The sequence below is a fragment of the Vigna unguiculata genome, chromosome 8 (assembly GCF_037176805.1).
Source record: "Vigna unguiculata cultivar grain cowpea cultivar isolate G323 ecotype 2 chromosome 8, ASM3717680v1, whole genome shotgun sequence".
Classification (NCBI taxonomy): Eukaryota; Viridiplantae; Streptophyta; class Magnoliopsida; order Fabales; family Fabaceae; genus Vigna; species Vigna unguiculata.
Window position 1 is genome coordinate 21,535,607 of NC_140799.1, and position 23,562 is coordinate 21,559,168.

Here is a 23,562-nt window from a genome sequence, read left to right on the forward strand (position 1 = left end):
AAATTTTTATAAAATTATTTATTTATCTCCTTCTTCTTTTCTTTTCTATTCATCAAACAGTTATTTTCTCATATTTTTTCATACATTTTATTTTATTTTTTATAAATATAAATTTATTTATTTTATTAATTTAATAACATTATAATATTATTAATTACTAATATTATATCATACATATTAAAAAAAACGTAAATATCACAAAGCCTATGTTTAAGCTAGAATTACAAAAGAAGGAGGCAATTAAGAGAGAAACGACGGATATGTCAATGTCTGTGTGAAGGAGATTAGAATTTTCGTAACCGTTTGCTTGCCCACCAGGAAAAGTGTACGAGGCTTCCTCACCGAACCGTGGAAAAGCCAACGTCCTTTCCCTTTTCCATCCTTTAGCCCGCGGAATTGGACTATACCGCGCGTTTTCGTAAGCGCCATACACGTGTCATATTTTGGACCATTCTTATTCTTTGTACTAACCGCACCATTAAATAAATTTAGATTAACCACAAACTACTTAATTATTATTCTTTTTAAGTACCACCCTACATTCAAATTCCAATCAATAAGCAATTGCTATAGGTAGTAAATTTTTAGCAAATGTTTGTGTATACTTAGTCCATTTTGCTTTTGAAATGGAAACTTGATGGAAATTTGTGATTGTGGTGTGTTAATTACAAGCAATGTTTGTTCTAGTCTTCAAAATTTTTTGTTGATTTAAATCAGTTTCTATTTATTTAAATAGATTGTGCAAGTATGATCCATTTGTTAGAAAATGATGCAGGATTTTGTTAAACTATGAGGGGTGAATTGGTTTTAAAACTTTTTTAGGATTTTAAAAATTCAAAATGCACTTTTCTTAAACCCTAAACTAACACACACAAGAATCAAAATAGTAATAAAAGAGGAAAAAGATAGAAAAAAAAAACACACACACACATCTAAATTTATAATAGTTATGATCACAGCTAATTGTAAGACCAAGAAAAAATAATATATTTCTAAGATGGTAATTGGACGTGAGGAGTAGTATTTAAATTCATTCATAAATAATTTGATAGAAGTGATTGTAGCATAATTGGTTAAAGCTTGTCATAGGTTGGTGGTTAAGGGTTCCTTTCTTTATGTGTGTATTTGGTGTGTTTATATTTAAATATTATTTTTATAGATTTGTTTTGGAGGTTTTGAGTGTGCTTTGATATAATTTGTATTTCTATACATTATTCATAATACAATTGGCATTGTATAATTTTGTTTTCTCGAATGCATTAAAGGTATGGATGTTATCATATGTGGTTGATAAGAAAAATGGGATAGTTGACATGGTTTGGAGTGTTGAGGTGGAGCTTGGAGGTGGTGTTTTCTTTTTGGTAGTTTTGTGGTGCGCCTAGGAAGGTGAAAATTTGCTTAATATTACTTTATTTATGGATTTATGGGATGATGATTTGTAAAATTGGGGTTAAGTTGGTGTTAAACCATTTTCTTGATACTAGCTACACACAAGCATGACAATGCCTGTGTGTATGCATTTTTTCAATATGAATGATAGTATGTTAGTAGGTGATAATAGTGTAATGTTATTAAGTTAATATATAAACTAAATTTATATTTATTAAAAATAAAGTGAAATGAATAGAGAAATTAATTGTTGATGAATAAAAAAAAAGAGAAAAACATGAACAAATTTATAGAAAATAGATAAAAATAACCATTAATTTTAAAATATTTAATAAATAATTATATTGTACAGGGTAGAAATAACATTATGAAATGTGGACACAAAACAGGGAATCCTCTTTACGTGATTGTGTGTAGAGAAATGATTGTAAATTGATATATGGAATGGTGAAATGTGTAAGATCCGAAAAAATTAAATAATTAATTAAATAATTATTTAAAATAAATGCGGGTAATGAAATATTTATGACATTTAATGCGGGGAGTTAGGATTAGTAATAATATAGGGTAGAATTATTAGAGCACCAAAAGAGGACCTAAGGTGAGCATAGACGACTAGAAAGGATTCCAAGTGGTAAATGCAGAGGCTAAAGTAATTCTTGGGGAAAAAAGATCACTAGAATTGTTTTAAGAACAGGAAATTTCATGTAAGAGGAACTAACCTTTCTCTTATTATGTGATTCCAATAATTCTTGTTCATAAATATCTAGACTTTATATTGGGGTCATTTGAATTCTCGGGTACGGGAGGCAAATATGAAGTTGCAGTTTGGTTACAAATAACAGATTGTTTGAATTAGTTTATTTGAATTATTTGTATAAATGTTTTAATTGGATAAAGTAGAATTAGTTGTAGGCAATTGTAGTTGTTTACACTAATGTTTTACGTGGGATAATCAGAGTTGGAAATGATTTTTTTATTAAATTCTCTTCGTAATTGGGGTGTTGTGTTAGGCATATTATAGAAAAAAAAAAGGTTAAACAATTGATTTTAGTTAGGTATTTTACTACGTTAGTGTATTTTTTTTATATGAAGTTGCTATATATTATTTTATAAAGGGAAATCGTGGAGAAATTTAGATTATATTAGAATCGGTAAAAGCAATTTGAGTATGAGCAGGGAAATTACGATAAATGTAAGCCAATGCAGATATGCATTGTTTTATCTTGAGTTATTAAGTGAATAAATTTCGAGATATTATGTATATAGTTCAGGACGTGAGGTTTTAAAAAAAACATGGGATTGTTGTGAAAAAAGTTACTAACAAGGATGAAATCCTTTATATTATATATATATATATATATATATATATATATATATATGTAATTTTTTTATTTAAATGATTGAGTGGTATGTATTTGGAAGTGGTTTACCTGGATAAATAATAATTATAGGAATAGGTGTTATGTTTTTCTTATTTAGATATCGTTTATAATAAAGAAGAATAGTTGGTGAGTCAGGGTTTTTGGCAGAGGAGATAGTTTTATCAATTTCGGCAATGTGTACATTACCAAAGTAGATGATGTAAAAATTTTAGTCTTCGTTAATATATATATATATATATATATATATATATATATATATATATATATATGGGAATATTTTCTAACATATGGAGTTGAACTTTCAAAATATTATACGTATAACTTAAAAGTGAAATGTGTAACATCCCTACATTTAATAAATTATATTATTTACTTTATCTTTACTCTAAATATAAGAGTTAGAAAATTCTGTATTTTTATTAGTGTTTTGTATTATATCTAGATATTGTTTGAACATTGAGAAAGAAATTGAGTAGTTTTTAAAAAAAATTAAGAATAAGTAAAATAAAAATAAGAATAAATGAATCTTCTAATGTTAAATCTAAGAGATAAGAAAGAAAAAAAATTAAATTAAGTAAAAAGAAGAAGATAAGAAGCGATAAGATTGCATTTAATGCATGCAATTATCACTTTGAACCTAAGTATGTGTGAATGATATAAGAAAGAGAAAAATGAAATGATGAAATAAGAGAACTAAGGAAAGCATGAAGCTTATCTCTTCATTAATGAAGAGAATCTTTGCATTAATGAAGTAGCACATGGTTTGCTTATAAAAGGATGACATGAAAGAGAAAAATGTAGAAAGAATTAAAGGAAGGGTGAGTTAAGTGAGAAAGAAAGAAGGGAAGAGAGAGAAATAAATAGAGAGAAAAAGTTGGAGCAAAAGATTTGAAATAGATCTTGATCTTCTAGAAGTATTACTATTGTGTCCCTCCAACTAATAAGGTAAGGGAGAGTGAGGTTAAGCTCTTCTTATATTAATCTTGATAAACTCATGGGTTTTATATTAATCTTTTATTTATTTTGACTCATATATTATTCTATTTACTTTCATTTAACTTATTTTCATTTATTATCCTCTTATATTTATTTTATTTAATCTCCAATTATGTATTGATCCTGTTTATTTATTTATTTTATTTAATCTCCAATTATGCATTGATCATGTTTATTTATCAATTTATCTCTAGTTATGCATTGATTTTGTTTATTTATTTTATTTAATCTACAGTTATGCATTGTACCTATTTATTTATTTTATTTTATTTATCTTCAGTTATGTACTGGTCCTATTTATTTATTTTATTTTATTTATCTCTAGTTACACATTGGTCCTATTTATTTATTTTATTTTATTTAATCTCCAATTATGTACTGATCCTATTTATTTATTTTATTTTATTTATCTCTAGTTACGCATTGGTCCTATTTATTTATTTTATTTTATTTAATCTCCAATTATGTACTGATCCTATTTATTTATTTTATTTTATTTATCTCTAGTTACGCATTGGTCCTATTTATTTATTTTATTTTATTTAATCTCCAGTTATGTACTAGTCTTATTTATTTATTTATTTTATTTATCTCCAATTACGCACTGGTCCTTATTTATTTTATTTTATTTAATCTCCAGTTATGCACTGGTCCTATTTATTTATTTTATTTAATTTATCTCCAGTTATACTCAAATCTTATTTATTTATTTAATTTAATTTATCTCTAGTTATGCACTGGTCCTATTTTCTTATTTTATTTTATTTATCTCCAGTTACGCATTGTTCCTATTTATTTTATTTTATTTATCTCTAGTTATGCATTGGTCCTATTTATTTATTTCAATTAATATATCTCCAGTTACGCATCGGTCCTGTCTAATTTATATTTTTGTTATTTTATTTATTTATAATGTTTTAATCCTTATCTAATTATTTATTTAAAGTTCTTGCTTTGGTTCTTATTTTATCATTATTTTATATTTAAAAAAGGAAAATAAATGTGAAGTGAAAGTAAATACTATTTTATTCAGTGAGTTTGGATAGAAGAAAATTGCATGTACATTTTATCGTTGTTTTATATTCTTTGTGTATAGTTTATACAACGACATGAATTGATAGTCATCACATTTTATGACCTTTGAAAATATCCAAGAGTATATTAGTTAAGTAAGAGTTAAGTCTGGTTTCAATAAGTTGAGATTAAACTAGTGTCAAAGTGTTTGTATTTGGAAAGTCACAGTTTGGTACACTGCGGGATGAAAGGCAGGGACCATGGTGGGGTCTAAGGAAGTTTTACCAAGTAGGTGAATATCTGGATAGTTCAGAATAGCGCACTGGACTAGGATATTCATAGGCCAAACTTGGGACTATCCGATACCTGCTCGGCATCGCCAAGGTTAGGTAGTGAGTATATATCTCTTTTATGGGCTGATAAATGGCTAATATTCTCGAGAAAGAAATAATTATGATTGTACCAATGTTTTATGAGAAATAATCAACTACCTAATCACTTTCCAAAGTAATTTTTGATGTTCATAATGGATCATCAGAAGTGGAATATGGATTCATATGTCTGGTAAAATAAGATCAAGTTTTGTGATTGTAGGTCGAAATATAGGCCCCCAGTGTCTGTATTGTTTGTTGAGTTTATTAAGATTGATATTTAAGGCTTATAAAGACCTCGCTTCTTTCATATTTTTCTTTCATATGTACTTGTTGCATGAGCAGAAGAGGAACCTGCTCAGTGAGAGTTGTTCGGGATATTATTGGTGGATCTTCTGAAGATTGACTCATGGATAATTTTTATTAATATCTTTATGAGATATTAAAAATATAGATAAATCTTCTATTTGGATGTAGGACTCTTGTAAACCGTTGGTTATTTAGAGATTTCTTCCTTTCCTACTCTTGTAAACCGTTGTAGGATTTATGAGGATGATACTAAGGCAAGGCAAACTCAATGGAGGCAAGGAGGGCCTTTGAGGCACAAAAGAAATGATTTTAATAATAAGAAACCCTACCAACGTCCATCTCATGCTTCATGGAACTCTTCAGGACAAAAACATTCCTCCCTTGCCAATAATTTAGGCATAACCAACCCTATCAAATGTTTCCACTGTGGAGGACCTCATCTGTCAAGAAACTGCACCACAAGGACTATAACTTGCTTTAATTGTGGGAAGTTGGGTCATTATCGTAATGAACACAAAGAGTTAATTAAGGAGCAAGGAAGTGGGGGAAGCAACAACAGAGGAAAGAATTAACTTGGAAGACCAAAGACAACCGAAAGAGTCTTCACGATGAATGGTACTGAAGTTGTTCAATCTGAAGATCTAATCCAAGGTAAATGCATCATAAATGGTCACCTCGTTAATGTACTATATGATTTAGGTGCTACTCATTCTTTCATATCACATGAATGTGTCAAACATTTAAAGTTACCTATCTCCTTATTGCCATATGATTTAACTATGTCTACTCCTACCAATGTTCCAGTCACAACTTCACTTGCATGCACAAATTGTCATATTTGTATAGGCAATAAAATTTTTTCTGTAAATCTTATATCTCTACCCTTGTCTCATTTGGATATTGTTCTTGGAATGGACTCGTTATCTTCCAACCATGTTCTCTTAAATTGTCACGATAAGACTTTAATTTTTGAATCACACATAGGTGAAGTTTTTGATTCAAAAGAATTAAAAGAGAGTACTACCAACCACAATGAAATCTCAAAAGGATCTCAAGTATACATGATCTTAACTTCTTTAAAAGCCAAGGAAATTCCATACATTAATAAGTTTCTTATTATTTGAGAGTATCTTGTTGTTTGAGAGTATCTTGATGTTTTCCCTGAGGATGTTCCTGGGTTACCTCCACAAAGAGAAATAAAATTCACTATAGACTTGGTACCAGGATCAAGACCTGTGTCTATAGCCCCTTACAGGATGTCACCTCTAGAGTTAGCAGAGTTGAAAAAATAAATAGAAGAATTGTTGGATAAACAATTCATTAGACCTAGTGTTTCTCCCTGGGGTGCGCCAGTTTTGTTAGTCAAGAAGAAGGATGACACTATGAGGTTGTGTGTGGATTATCGTCAGCTTAACAAAATCACCATTAAGAACAAATACCCTCTACCAAGGATTGATGATTTGATGGATCAATTGAGAGGAACTGTGGTATATTCCAAAATTGACTTAAAATCTGGCTATCATCAGATTCGAGTTAAGGCGGAAAATTTTCAAAAGACAACATTTAGGATAAGATATGATCATTATGAGTACTTGGTAATGCCTTTTGGTGTGACCAATGCTCCTGCCATTTTTATGGATTATATGAATCATATTTTTCATGAATTTTTGGATAAATTTGTGGTTGTTTTCATTGACGACATTTTAATTTATTCCAAAAATCATGAAGAACATGAGAGACATTTGAGGATTGTGTTACAAATTCTCAGAGAGAGACAATTGTATGGAAAATGGTCAAAGTGTGAATTCTGGTTGAAAGAAGTTCAATTTTTGGGACATGTGATATCACAAAATGGCATTGCAGTTGACCCCTTAAAGGTTCAAACGGTATTGCTTTGGAAACAACCAAAGAATATCACAAAAATACGTAGTTTCTTAGGATTGGCAGGCTACTATAGAAAATTCATTGAAGGATTTTCTAAATTAGCATTGCCTTTGACTAAGTTAACACGCAAGGGACAACCTTTCGAATGGAATGAAGCATGTGAGTTTAGTTTTCAGAAGTTGAAGAAAAAATTAACATCTGCACATGTTTTAATCCTTCCTGACCCTACAAAAAATTTTGAGGTATATTGTGATGCATGTGGACAAGGATTAGGTTGTGTGTTGATGCAAGAAAGAAAAGTTGCAGCTTATGCTTCATGGCAACTCAAGCAACATGAACTTAATTATCCTACACATGATTTGGAATTAGCTGCAGTAGTGTTTGCATTGAAAATATGGAGACATTACTTGTATGAAGCAAGGTTTGAAGTTTTCAGTGACCATAAAAGTTTAAAATACCTTTTTGATCAAAAAGAGTTAAACATGAGACAACGTAGATGGATGAAATTTCTTAAGGATTACGACTTTGAGCTGCAATATCACCCTGGGAAAGCAAATGTTGTTGCCGATGCTTTGAGTCGAAAGTCTATACATGCATCCATGATGATGGTGAAGGAATTGGATCTGATAGAATCATTCAAAGACTTGAACTTAGCTGTAAAGCTTAGACCCAATAGCATATGCTTAGGAATGTTAAAAATATCAAGTGAATTCTTAGAAGAAATAAAGAGAGCTCAAGAAAGAGATCAATTTTTGCAAGAAAAGTTGATAGCAAAAGTTGAAGGAAAGGAATATGAATTCCACAAGGATTCAAACGGAATCATCAAGTTTAGAGATAGAATTTGCATACCTGCAAAAGAAGAGTTGAGAAATATGATAATAGAGGAAGCTCATAAGAGTAGCTTAAGTATTCATTCGAGTGCTACAAAGATGTATCAAGACTCGAAGAAAATGTTTTGGTGGTCTGGGATGAAAGAAGTGATGGGGTTCGTCGCACGTTGTCTAGTGTGTCAGAAAACAAAAGTTGAACATAGAAAGCCTTATGGGGAATTACAATCCTTAGATGTTCTAGAATGGAAATGGAAAAGCATATCCATGGATTTTGTGACAGGTTTACCAAAGACTGTGTTTGGTTATGATGTAATTTGGGTAATTGTGGATAGATTAACAAAATTTGTTCACTTTCTACCTATTAACATTGGATTTTCCTTAGAAAAGTTAGCTCATCTGTACATAAAAGAAATTATCAAGCTATATGGAGTACCTTCTAGTATAATTTCTGATAGAGACCCTCGTTTCACATCTAGATTTTGGGATAGCTTACAAAAAGCCTTGGGAACAAAAGTTAGGCTCAATTCAACTTATCACCCCCAAACTGATGGGCAATCGGAAAGGACTATCCAATCTTTAGAAGACTTGTTGAGAGCTTGTGTTTTAGAACAAACTGAAAGTTGGGAGCAATTTCTACCACTTATAGAGTTCACTTATAACAACAATTTCCACTCAAGCATAGGAATGACTCCATATGAGGCTTTATATGGGAGAAGATGTAGAACCCCGTTGTGTTGGTATGAGAATGGAAATTCCTTAGTTTTGGGTCCAGAGGTAATTCAACAAGCAACTGAGAAGATTAAAATGATCAGGGAAAAGATGAAAACTTCTCAAGATAGGCAGAAAAGTTATTATGACAAACGAAGGAAACCCCTTGAGTTTGAAGAAGGAGATCATGTTTTCTTGAAAGTTACACCTATAACTGGGGTTGGTAGAGCTCTCAAATCTAGAAAACTTACACCCAAATTCATAGGTCCTTATCAAATCCTTAAAAGAATTGGTTTTGTCGATACCAAATTGCTTTACCCCCAAACCTTTCGAAACTTCACAATGTTTTTCATGTGTCTCAACTTCGTAAATATATTCATGACCATTTTCATGTGATAAAACCTGATATAGTACAAATACGAGAAAACCTTACCTATGATGTGCTTCTTGTAAGGATTTGAGATCGAAGGATTAAACAACTCAGGGGAAAGGGCATACCTTTGGTAAAAGTATTGTGGAATCAACAAGATGAAGGTGATGCAACTTGGGAATTAGAAAGTAATATGAGAGAGATGTATCCCTATCTTTTTACAACCACGTGAATTTCGGGGACAAAATTCCTAAAAGGAGGGGAGAAATGTAACATCCCTACCTTTAATAAATTATATTATTTACTTTATCTTTACTCTAAATATAAGAGTTAGAAAATCCTGCGTTTTTATTAGTGTTTTGTATTATATCTAGATATTTCTTGAACATTAAGAAAGAAATTAAGTAGTTTTTAAAAAAAAATTAAGAATAAGTAAAATAAAAATAATAATAAATGAATCTTCTAATGTTAAATCTAAGAGATAAGAAAGAAATAAAAAATTAAATTAAGTAAAAAGAAGAAGATAAGAAGTGATAAGATTGCATTTAATGCATGCAATTATTACTTTGAACCTAAGTATGTGTGAATGATATAGGAAAGAGAAAAATGAAATGATGAAAGGGTGATTACGTAAAAGAACTAAGGAAATCATGAAGCTTATCTCTTCATTAATGAAGAGAATCTTTGCATTAATGAAGTAGCACATGGTTTGCTTATAAAAGGATTGCATGAAAGAGAAAAATGTAGAAAGAATTAAAGGAAGGGTGAGTTAATGATGGCTTCTTCTTGTCTCCATTGAAGCTTGCATGAAGAATGGAGGCTCCATGGATGGTGTTGGATGCGAAAGCATGAAGGAAATAAGCTTAAGGTGTTTGGTTTGGTGTAGGTGAAAGGATTCTTAAGAGAGGTGAGGCCAACTCCTAAGGAAGAAGACTAGAGTAAACTAGAGAAGAGTTTACTCTAAGGTGAGCTCAAAAGAGATTTGTGCACAAATTTGGGTAGCAATTCATTACTCAATTTCAAGCTGAAAAATACATCTCCTAAGCCTTCTATTTATAGGCTAAAATGAGACCAAGGGGTCTCCAAAAAGTGGAGGGAAAAAGGAGTCTAGAAAGTTGAATTTTGGAGCCAAAAAGGAGCATGTGGGAGGTGTGACTTGCCACCTAAGCAAGTCACACTTGTCTTGCCATGGGAAGCTAACTCTCATCCTTGGAGAGCAAGTTTGAGAAGCTTCTAGGCTTTTCTAGAGTAGACACACTACTCTTGGCCCATTTGGCCCAATTCCCCTTTTCGGTCCAAAATTACTTCTAAAGCCCAATTTCCTCTAAGGCCCAATAAATGGCCCAAAGAAAACCCTATTCTACTGGGCCTAAAATACAAAGCTTAAAATAAAATCCTAATCTAGTATTTACAAGCAAAATGTCCTAGGCTAGGTCTTCACATCTTCCTTGGCCCATGTGAAGTTCATCTTGGGCCTTGCATGCGCATTTAAGGCCCATTCCTCTTGTATTCTCCTAGCCATGGCTCTTGTTGTAGGTCCCTTGGCTCGAGGCATCTCATCATCCCCTCCCTCTTGAGAAGGATTTGTCCTCAAATCTATAGTCTCTGCCTCATCATCTGTACCACCTGCAAAAGGTATTAAGTCAGCAACATTAAAGGTGGCATGCACATCATAGCCTTCAGGCAACTCTAGCCTATACGCATTATCATTTACTCTTTTCAGCACTTTAAAGGGACCATCACCTCGAGGACTAAGTTTAGACTTCCTTTGCTTAGGAAATCTATCTTTTCTAAGGTGTAGCCACACCCAATCCCCTTCTTCAAAAATCATTTCCCTCTTCCCCTTATTGTTGTACTTAGCATACCTCTCTGTTTGTTGCTGGATTTGGCTTTTAATCTTTTCATGCATTTTTTTAACAAAATCAGATTTTGCCACCCCTTCTTTATGAATAAAATCAAAAGATGTAGGAAGTGGTAGCAAGTCCATGGGAGTGAGAGGATTAAAGCCATAAACAACTTCAAATGGAGAGATTTTAGTAGTCCTATGAACTAATCTATTGTAGGCAAACTCAATATGGGGAAGGCATTCATCCCAAGATTTGTGGTTCCCTTTCAAAATTGCCCTTAACATAGTAGACAAAGACCTATTAACAACTTCAGTTTGCCCATCAGTTTGTGGGTGACATGAAGTAGAGAAATTAAGCTTAGTTCCTAACCTTGACCAAAGTGTTTTCCAAAAGTGGCTAAGGAACTTGGTGTCTCTATCAGAAACTATGGTGCGGGGTATACCATGAAGCTTGACCACATCTCTAAAGAAAAGCCTAGCAATGTTGCTAGCATCATCCACTTTGTGGCAGGGTATAAAGTGTGTCATTTTGCTAAAACGATCTACCACCAGAAAAATGGAATCAAAACCCCTTTGTGTTCTTGGGAGTCCTAAGACAAAATCCATATTTATATCTTCCCAAGGGGCTGAAGCAACAGGCAAGGGGGTGTATAATCCATGAGGCATTGTTTTAGACTTAGATTGTAAGCATGAAATACATCTATTACAATGCCTTTGGACATCCTTCCTCATATGGGGCCAAAAGAATTTCTCTTTTAAAAGACCTAGGGTTTTTTCTACCCCAAAATGACCCATTAATCCCCCTTCATGTGTTTCTTGAACAAGGAGTTTTCTTTGTGAACCTTGGGGAATACAAATTTTTCCTTCTTTAAACAAATACCCCTCATTCACATAGAAACCTCCTTGAGGTCTTTCCATACATTCAGCATAAGTAGAGGAAAACTCAGAATCTTGATTATACATTTCTGGAATGTGATCAAATCCAAGAATTTAGGCTCCCAATTTTGAAAACAAGGTGTGCCTTCTAGACAAGGCATCAACCACCATATTACTTTTGCCCTTCTTGTACTTTATCACATAAGGAAATTGTTCCAAGAATTCCATCCACTTAGCATGTCTTTTATTCAGCTTATGTTGGCCCTTCAAATATTTTAGCGACTCATGGTCACTATGAATGACAAACTCTTTGGACACAAGGTAGTGTTCCCAAGTTTGAAGGGCCCTAACTAAGGCATACAATTCCTTATCATAGGTGGGATAGTTGAGGGAGGCACCATGAAGTTTTTCACTGAAATAAGCAATTGGGTGCCCTCCTTGCAACAACACGGCACCTATTCCTACACCGGATGCATCACACTCTAGCTCAAAGGTTTTTGAAAAGTTTGGTAAAGCTAGAATGGGTGCATTGGTGAGATTTTCCTTGAGTTGTTGAAAAGCAGACTCTTGTTTTTCACCCCAATTAAAAGATACATCTTTTTTGACAAGTTCATTGAGGGGTGAAGCCAAAGTAGAGAAGTTAGGGACAAACCTCCTATAAAAGCTTGCCAAACCATGGAAGCTCCTAACCTCTCCAACATTTTTAGGAGTAGGCCATTCTTGGATGGCCTTTATTTTTGTAGGGTCAACATGGACCCCATTTTTGTTCACAACAAAACCTAAGAAAACTACACTATCTACACAGAAAGTGCATTTCTCTTTATTAGCAAACAAACTATTTACCCTAAGGATGGTAAGGACAGACCTTAGATGGTCTATGTGCTCATGCAAGCTTTTGCTATAAATCAAGATATCATCAAAATAGACAACCACAAACTTTCCTATGCACTCTCTAAGGACATGGTTCATTAGCCTCATGAATGTGCTAGGTGCATTAGTAAGCCCAAAGGGCATCACCAACCACTCATATAGTCCAAATTTGGTCTTAAAAGCGGTTTTCCACTCATCACCTTCTTTGATTCTTATTTGGTGATAACCACTCTTTAGATCAATTTTAGAAAACATGAGGGACCCATGCAACTCATCAAGCATGTCATCAAGCCTAGGGATTGGATGCCTATATTTAATGGTCATGTTATTTATGGCTCTACAATCACAGCACATTCTCCATTTCCCATCCTTTTTAGGTACTAACAAAACAGGCACAGCACAAGGGCTAAGGCTCTTTTGAACCCAACCCTTCTCCAACAACTCTTGGACTTGAGACTCTATCTCCTTTGTTTCTTGAGGATTTGTCCTATAGGCTGGTTTATTTGGTAGACTAGCCCCAGGCACTAAATCTATTTGATGTTCAATTCCTCTAAAGGGAGGAAGCCCAATAGGCCCTTCCTTGGGGAATATATCCTCAAACTCTTTCAAAAGATTTTTCAATTTTAGGAGGTAAATTCTTAAGTTCAAGAGCTGTGGCAGTACATGTGAGTGTTCCTTTACACAACAAGAGGCATGAAGGTTGTTCATCATTGAGAACTTGGTTCAAAGATTTTATAGTCAAAATGTTCTCATGTTGAATGACCTTGGGAGAAGGAACACCAATCTCTCCCACCTCAGATTCATCTTTAGTTACTTTTTTGGGAGAGAGGGAGGACTTTTTTTTTATCCTCTTTTCTCTCCTTTTCCAACTTCTTTCTCATTTGGATTTGATCCTCTACCACTTGGGATGGTGGTGATAAAGGATGCAAGACAAATTTTCTATCCTTGTGAGTGAAGGTGATTTCATTGGTAAGACCATTATACATGGTTTTCTTGTCAAATTGCCAAGGTCTTCCCAATAAAACATGGCAAGCTTCCATAGGTACTACATCACATAACACACTATCTTCATATTTCCCTATGGATAACTTGACCTTCACTTGATGTTGGACTATCAAATCCCCACTTTCATTAAGCCAATGCAATTTGTAAGGTTTTGGATGGGGAATGATAGTCAAAGCCAACTTATCAACCAACCTTGTACTACAACAATTGCAACATGAACCACTATCAACAATGAGAGAACAAGTGTTTTCTAAAATTTTACATCTTGTATGAAAGATGTTCTCTCTTTATGTTGGCTCTTTTGGAATGGGTTGGTTGCTAAGAAGTCTTCTAATCATTAGAAGGTCTCCTTCACAAGGATAGGCAATTTCCTTAGCCTCATCATTAGACTCCTCACTAGAAGTCTCACTCTCACTTTCTTGCTCATCTTGGCTACTATAGTGGTCAACACCCCTTAAGATCATGGTCTTTTTGGTAGGGCATTGAGATGCAACATGACCTCTACCAAGACACTTGAAACATTTGAATTCACTAGTGCGAGTGTGTGAAGATGTGCCTTCCCTTGGTTTCTCCTTTTCCTTGAAACTTTTGGAGGGTTCCTCTTTGACTTGTTTACCCTCCCTCTTGAATTCTTTCTTGGTATAAGAGTTAGAGTAGTCATTTCGAAAATTTTTCCTTAGAATTTGTTGCTCTACCTTTATGCAAAGTTGAACCAAGTCATTTAAGTCTTGGTAGGGCAACAATTCTACTCTATCTCTTATCTCAAGACTTAAACCACTAAGAAACCTTGCAATGGTGGTATCCTCAGACTCCCTAATCCCAGCCCTCATCATATATAACTCCATCTTTTGTCTATATTCTTCCACTTTCATTTTATTTTGATGGAGTCTTTGGAGCTTATCCATTAGCTCTCTATGATAATAGGAGGGAATATGTCTTCTCCTAAGGGCTCCTTTGAGGTCATTCCAATATTTGACCTCGGGACTTTGATTGATTCTCCTATCTCTTTCGAGGGCAGTCCACCAATACATAGCATTGCCCTGGAAGCTAAGGGTAGCTAAGGGTACTTTCCTCTCCTCACTTATTTGATGGCAAGCAAAGAGTTGCTCAACCTTCATTTCCTAATCAAGATAAGCTTCAACATCATCTTTCCCATAAAAGTGAGGGAGGTCTATTCTAATGGCTCTTGGTTCCCTAGGCTCTCTTCTTTCTCTTCTTAGAGGAGGAGGAGGTTGATAGAAGTTGTCAACTACTCTACTATCTTTTTCATAGTGTGTGACTAGTGTTGGAGTGTGGGAGTACAAATGTTGACTCCTATTACTCATCCTCTCATGCAACCTTTCCATATTTCTTGTTCCCCTCCTCTCTTCATCTAAAAGTTGATGAAACCTATCTCTTTCTTGTTTTTCCCTTTCCCTTGCAATTATTTCATCTTCTTTCCAACGTAGTAGTGCTCTCAAATCAAAGGCAATTTGTTTCAAACTTATTTCTTCTTCATTTGAAGCACTCATACATTGAGAAGGAGGTTGAGATATTTTTTTTAGAAGACTTTGGTCTTTAAATGAAAATTTCAAAGAAGAAGTAGATAGCAAAAGCTTTTAGTTCTCCTCCAGGAAAGAGAGGTGAATCACTTGGATTGCTTACATACCAAGTCTTTCCTAGCCAAGGGAACTTGAAACTTTTGTACAAAACTTCTTAAATGAAATTAATTCAAAGACTAAGTTGACACACACTAAACTATCAAACAAGAAAATTAAAAACAAGAAAGATTATAAGCTATATGCGGCCTAAGTTTTGGTAGAAGTAGAAGGCACTTGGAACCTTCAAACTTCACCACTAAAAGCGCTTCACTAATGTATAGAAGAGGTTCTAGTTAGGAGATGAGATTGAGTACCTAAGACTCCCCCAAGACACCTAACTAGGCCATGAACACAAGAAGGAAAACATTACAATTTTACAACTAAATTTGAATACAATCAAAGTGCACAAAATGTAAAAGGTCTTCTTGGCTTTGTCTTCTTGGCTTGGTCCTCACAAGTATTTCACTCTTGCACTTCCTCTTGATCTCACCAAAGAGGATTCTCTTTCGGGACTAGGTACTCCACCTCCTAGGATGCTACCTTAGGAAAATTAGATCACCTCCAAAAAGAAGTATGCACCAAATATCGAAACCAAACCAAAAGAGGTCACAAAATAAAGCAAGAAAAGCACAAAATTATAATTGCTAAACCAAAAGTGAATAATGCCATGACAAACTCAAAGGATCACCAAAGAAATGACAAACTAGAAATAAGGTAAAGAAACAAGATAAGCACTCCAATGAATTACCTAATGAATGGCACTAGAATGGATGAAAAACAACCAAAATAAGCTAGAAAACTGCACTGAAATTTGATTTTTCACTCTCTGCCAGTCCAAAAAACGTGAATTCAGGCCTCTGCTTCAGATATTTTTCATTTTTTCATTTCTCAACATTTTTCAATGATTCTTTTTTTCACTTTTTCGTCTATGTCTTAGCTAAAAGAGGCAAAAATTAGATTTGGATTTGCACCGGCAAATGTTTTATGATAAATCAAATACAAACAATGTGCAGTCAGACAGAAACTGGAACAGTAGTAAAATGCAACAAAATAATGCTCTCAAACTCAAGTGATGGTAGTGATTCTAGTGTACTTCTTTTGCCACTTTCTTTTGATCTTTTCTTTTGATTCTTTTTGGCACTTGCTTGTATTCTTTTTGTGCTTTTTTTCTTTCTTTTTATAGCTCTTACAACGGCTAGTTTCCACCACAAAACATAATCACCACCACACTATGCTTGATCATTTGCATTTTAATGGAATCAAAAAGTACAAAGGAGAAGGAAACTTAAAGGAATCAAAAGAAGATCATGAAACACAATGAAACACAATGGAAATTGACTCTAAGACATTGCTAAGATCTAATTAGCAATCTGAACTTTATTGTGTGTGAGGACTTGGGTTTGAGTCCTATGTGTGTCACTTGGATGTTATTTAAATTATGCGTTTTTGTGTACTTATATATTGAATGCGTGGTGTGATGATAAATTCCTAGAATTGTAGGAGTTATCATGAAATCTGGTTGGTTGAATGGTTTGGCCTTGGTTTGGTATGTGCATGAGTGTGGGTTCAAACCTTGTTGAGAACTAAATAATTTCTTTTTGCCAAATTTTCCTTTGGCATGAATGTGAAAGGGTTAGAAACCTAGCAGCCAATGGAGAGGTAACTTAAGAGCAGGAAAACAGAGGGATAATTAAACATTGGACTAGCCTTAGTGGAATTTTTTATTAAAATTCGTGTAAGGCACTAAAAGAGTAATTAAGTGAGAGTGATCGTGAGAGAGAAGGTCATAAGAGGAGAAAAAAGAGCATTGTGGGTTGTGTTCATCATAGACAAGGGTTTCCAGAGTATTGGGGCTGATAGAGAGAAGTGGTGAGGCTGAAATCACAAAGGTTGGAGTGGAAGGCAAAGGCTAGGAAGGTTTTTGGTGAAGGGATAAGCATACCAATCCAAATTTAGCAAGGAATCCAGGTAAGGGGAGTTGTTTTTATTTGTTTTGACTCGTGCTAACTGTGCTGTGATTGAATGAATCGAATTGGATGAGTTTCTTTGCCTGATTATGCAATCTGTTTAACATTTCTGGGTTCTCGCCCAGAAATCGCCTAGCGGGCATAAAGGTGCCGCTAGGCGGCACATCAGTATAGCCAGTTCTGGGTTTTTATTTCGAGTTGCCTGGCGGTGAGTTGAATTCCGTCGGGCGGTGTACTAGGTTTATTGACCTTTTGCTGTGCTGTCGGAAATTTCATCATGGGTTGTGTTTCCATTTGATATGTTTGCCTTATTTGATGATTGATTATACTGATACGATGTCTCTGTGAGTGGTTAGAATTTAGGTTGCGATTGCGAGATCTAGGGGTTCCAGTAAGTGTGAGAAAGGTTTTGAATTATCAAGAGTTTGATATCGATGATGCGTTTATTTGATTGGTATGGGATTATGGGTTGGTTTGGTGGTATAAAATGATCGGGTTTCGCGAGAGTAATGGATGATGATGGATGGAACAGTAGAAAAGAAGAAGTGAGTTCGCAGGAGCAAGGATTCTGGGATTCTACCAGACACTGACGTGTCGCCTGGCGGCATCTTATTGGCCGCCAGGCGATGGCCACTGGAAGGCTTCACAGTGAGAAGTTTGGGGCAGTGGCGGTGAGAGGAGTTATAGGTGAGATGGTTTCGGAGAGAAGTTAGCTTGAATAAGGGTAATACAGGGGAATAGAAGGAGATTATGTCTGTATCTCGGGTAAGGTATTGGGTGTGTGCAAATGGGGTGCAAGGTGGTCTAACAAGTAATAAACGTATTGGTAAACTCATAATCTGATGTTAGAAAAGACTGATAGTATTGATCAATAGTGTTAGACAGGAATGATAGATAAGTTGGAATTATGAATTTCAATGGCTTGTACAAATGGAAATTGGAAGGAGTTGTTGAGTAATGGAAGAGTGCTCGAATTATTGGGTAAATATAGGATTGATATTGATAAGCTTAATTGGGTAACAGAAATGAATGGAATTGGGTTTCACTATTGTTAAACTAAGACATGAGGTAATTTACATAAGTGAAGGTGAACCCCAATGGAAAGGGTAAAATGATAGTGATGGGTTATAGAGAGACCAAATCCAGTTGAATTTGATGGGGAATCAGAATCAGGTACTGACACATGAGTGAACAATGTACCATAGAGTAACCTGTATCATAAAGTCAACCCAACTGTATGCCAAAACCTGTAGCATAAAGCTTCTGGTATGGCGCCTAGCGGATCGCTGATTCCGCCAGGCGATAGGAACAACAGGGAGGATCACTGCACCGCATGGCGCCTGGCGACAAGGGAGTGCTCCGCCAGGCGGTGTTGGAAAAACAGTGGCGCTGGAAGAGCACTGGCGCCTGGCGGCGGGCAGATACCGCCAGGCGGTCTAAGCCTGTTTCGCCAAGCGGTGCTGATTAATGCGCCAGGCGGCTATGCATCAGCTTACAAGTTGTGTGTGTTGTTTTTAACTGACAATGATGTTTTGCTTGGATCGGGAGATGTTGTGCCATGAGCGGGTAGGTTCATGGATGGTGTTTGACATGTGATGATATGAGCGGGGAGGTTCATATCCAGTTACTCTTACGTGGGGATACGAGCGAGGTAGGTTCGTATGTTCCGTGTTCACGTTGAGAGATGCCACGTGCGGGGAGGTACGGGACTGGTGGATCACATGTGTTGGACTACGGGCGGGCAGGTCCGTAGAGTAGGACTACGAGCAGGGAGGTTCGTAGAGCAGAACTACGAGCGGGGAGGTTCGTAGAGGCAGGACCACGAGCGGGTAGGTTCGTGTAAGCATCATGTTCCCGAGTCCAAGGCTAACCATTTGTGTGATTTGAAGGCTATAAAGCCTTGGGGTTAAGGTCTTGGCCAAGAACTATGTAGGATGAATAAGATGGGTATATGATTTATCTTGTGTTTTATATACCTGTTATTTTATTTTTCTCAGCTCACCCTTTCTGTTTGTGTATGGCGATGATCGTGTGATTCGTTACACGGGAGCAGATGTTGATACAGGTGGTGTTGAAGATGTCCAGGCGACGAAGTGAGGGCTAGCTTGGGATTAGAGCTAGGATTTTTCTCACATGTATTTCATTATGTTTTTATTTATGAACACGAATATTGGGAACTTGTAACGCTTAATTATTTATGTTATAAGTTTTGGCGCGTGTTTTTCATAAATTTAAATTTTCCCGCGTTGGGATTATTATTAATGCGTCTTTTCATATAATTTATTTCTTTTATTATTTATTTTAAGTAATATTCCTTAGGGATGTTACAAATTTCGTTCTTAGAGATGGGATATGATAACATGTTTCTTTAATGGTTGAATTCATGGTGGTAGTGTGAAATATATCATTTGGGATTAAGTATGGGGTAAGGAAAGATATTTTTGTGTCTATGATTACTGCCATTTTTTGTGGTGAATATGACATGAGATGGATGGAAAAATTGTTTTGATGGTGGGGTTAAGATATTTAATTCAATTACTTTAATTTTTAGTTTCGATGAACCAATGGGGAAATTAGGGATTGTGATTTTTTTTTCTTGTTACCATGTGAATTTATTTGATATTAAAGCAATGGTTGTAAGTAGAATTTCTTTTCCTTTAAGATGTTAATTATGGTTGAAGTAAGCATGATTTGATAATGGAGTTTTGGTTGTGGCTGCAAAATTTTCGTGAAGTTGAGGGTGTTTGGAGGTAAGTTGATTGGAAATTTCGTTTAACGTATTTGATGGACATAATTTTTTGTTTAAAAAAGTTGAGGTGAAATGTTGTATGGAATAAAATTTTTTTGTTGTTGTTCTTGAGCATATGGGAAATCCATGGTGTAATAGCACTTAGAGATGTTTCCTTGTGATGATGAAATTATGGTTTGTGTTGGAGTAGATGATTTGGTTAAATTTGGGGTCTTTGATAAAGTTAGTGGAGTGAGTATGGTTTCAATGTGTATTGTTTTATTTGGGTTCAAGTGTAGTAAAATTCTATGTGTTTATTAAGAATTCATGAGTTGTGTCAATGCTTGGTGAATTTTAGTTCTTGTTTTGACTCTTGCATCTTTGAAGCCAAATCCACAGGTTATGAAAAAAATCCACTAGTCATCTGTGCAACTTCTTATTTTTACTCTTTTATGTTCAAAGCTAAATCGACAAGTTGTGGAAAAATTCATCGGTCATTTGAGGAACTTGTTGAGTTGCATTCTATGTATTCTAGAACTAAATCCACAGATTATGGAAGAATCCACAAGTCATTTGTGGAACTCGTTGGTTCACATTTTCGTATTCTATAGCTAAATCCACAACTTGTGGAAAAATTCACTTGGCACCTATGGATCTTGTTGTTTTATTGTTGCGGGTTTTCTTTACATGGTGCTGTTATAGGTCTGAAAATGTGGTTACTTCTATGTTCTTTGGTAGAGAATTTTTTAGTGAGTTGTATGTTAAAATCCTTAAGTGTAAGTAAATAATGCCTGGGTTATGATATGACGATGTTGTATGATTAATCTTATTATGATGTAATTGCATGATAAGTTGATGTATGTTTGATCTTGTGATAAGGTGTGATATGAATAGGTGTACATATGTGAGGTGACAATATGAGTTCTCTAATAACTATAAAGCCAGGATGGTTCTTTTACCTAGAGGACTTTGTTGAGTCAAGGTAAAAAGTTTTTCTTTCAACTATAAGTCTTTGGCATGAGCTTAGTAAGAGTGCTCTTACCCAAGGCTTTGGTAAGCAGGTAGAGTTATTGCTTGTAAGTCTATGGAAAGCAAGGGAAAAAGGCCCTTTCCAAAAGGCATTGTTGTTATTACTTGCTGATAATATGTGTTGATTGCATGTTTTGGTTGTGGCAACATGTGATGGGTAGTTAACTTGGTTAAGTTATGCATATGTTGTGACAATGCAATGTGAGTTACATGATAGTTATATACTGTTGTATGATGTTTTAATTGGTTAACTCACCCTTACTTTTGTGTGTTATTTGTGTTTGTGCGATGATCGTATGACGTGTGTCATATATGGGAGCAGATGTAGATGCAGATGCTAGTGGAGAAGCATAGTCGTGAAGAGCTCGTGGGAAAGCTTTCTAGGTGTTTTATGAAAAAAATTTGGAAGTGTTTACTTTTGCATAAGGAAAATGTATTAGTTTGACTAAGTTTTGAACTTGAAATGACTTGTAATAAGTTTTGGTTTTGACGATTTAAATCATTTTGGTTTATTTTCGTAATGCTTTATTTTGAATAATAAAGTTTGGTTTAGATGTTTTTTTTTCAAGTGGTTGTTTGAAAAAAAAAATGTGAAGTTTTTTATTTAATAAGTGGTATTAGAGTTTTATATTTTGAAATTTTGGGCAATTATGAAATTACACATGTCATTTCGGAAAGAGTGTAACATTTGTGGTATCATAATGTGCTAAAAGAGAATGTGGTTTAGATAAGAGAAGATTTGTCTTTATATTTTGGCCTAGTACAAGTGTTAGATTTTCAAGTCAAAAAACTCCGAGAAAAAGAGTTTCGTATTGTGAAGGTGCTTTGGGATGAAGGAACGCAAGAAGCAACTTGGGAGCTGGAAGAGAATATGAAGAAGTCATATTTGTATATGTTTCTTGGTAGGTACAATTTTTGAAGACGAAAAATTTTCAGGTTTGGGAGAATGTAAGACCCAAGAAAAATAATATATTTCTAAGGTGGTAATTGGACGTGAGGAGTATCATTTAAATTAATTAATAAATAATTTGACAAAAGTGAATTGCAGCACAATTGGTTAGAGCTTGTCATGGATTAGTGGTCAAGAGTTTGATTCTTGATGATGTGCATTTGGTGTGTTTATATGTAAATTTTGTTTTTATATATTTGTTTTGAAGGTGTTGAGTGTGCTTTGGTGTAATTTGTATTTTTATAAATTATTCATGATACAATTGAAATGCTTATAATTTTATTTTGTTGAATGCATTAAAGGTGTGGATGTTATCATATGTTGTTGTGCGTGTGGTTGATAAGAAAAATGGGATAATTGACATGGTTTGGAGTGTTGGGTTGGAGCTTGGAGGTGGTGAGTTCGAACCTTCCCTAGATTAAGGTGAATTATGTGGGTAGAAAATCATTTTTGTTATTTTTAACATTGCCTAGATTCATTGAATCTTGACACAATTACTTTTTGTGAAGTGCAAGGCGTTTAGAGGCAAGTTGATTGAAAATTTCGTTTAAAGTATATAATGGACTGAATTTGTCGTTTAGAAAAGTTGAGGTGAAATGTTGTATGGAATAAAATTGTTTCTTTTGTTGTTGTTCTTGAGTATATGGGAAATACATGGTGTAATAACAATTAGAGATGTTTCCTTGTGATGATGAAATTATGGTTTGTGTTCGAGTAGTATGATTTGGTTAAATTTGGAGTATTTGATAAAGTTAGTGGAGTGAGTATGGTTCCAATGTGTACTATTAATTTGGGTTCAGGTGGAGTAAAATTCTATGTATTTACTAAGAATTCATGAGTTGTGTCAATACTTGGGTGAATTTTAGTTCTTATTTTTACTCTTTCATCTTCGAAGCCAAATTCATAGGTTGTGAAAAAAAATCCACTAGACACGTTTGTTGTATGCCACGTGCCAGTATCTTGATTATTATTTTTTCTAAGTTTTTTTTAATGTTTTGAATTTTTATTTTTGAATAGTTTCAGTATCATTCATCTTCATCAAACAACCCCTAAGAAATATCATTCCTAAATATCTCTCTTCCATTTCCAAATATCTTCCTTCCCCTCTTAATTTCACAATTCGTTCACCCATCATCATAGTCAAAACCTCTAATCTCTCACTTTGTTTACACTCACACACCCCTAGCTTCGATTGTTGCAATTTTCATCGAGGCTTCCTAAAGTTGTAGCAAGTAGCTCGTTGAACCTTTAATTTAAGGAACAAATGTATTTTATGTTAGGTGAAAATGGCATAATTATTGTATTAAAATAGGAGAAACAAGTATTTTCTAACACATTGTAAAATCAAGTATTAAACAAATGATCTTTGAGTTCTAAATTGTCATAAAAACTATAATTGTAATGCTAATTAGTTGCTCAAACTTAACATTTCTACCTACAAAATCCTTATTTGGGG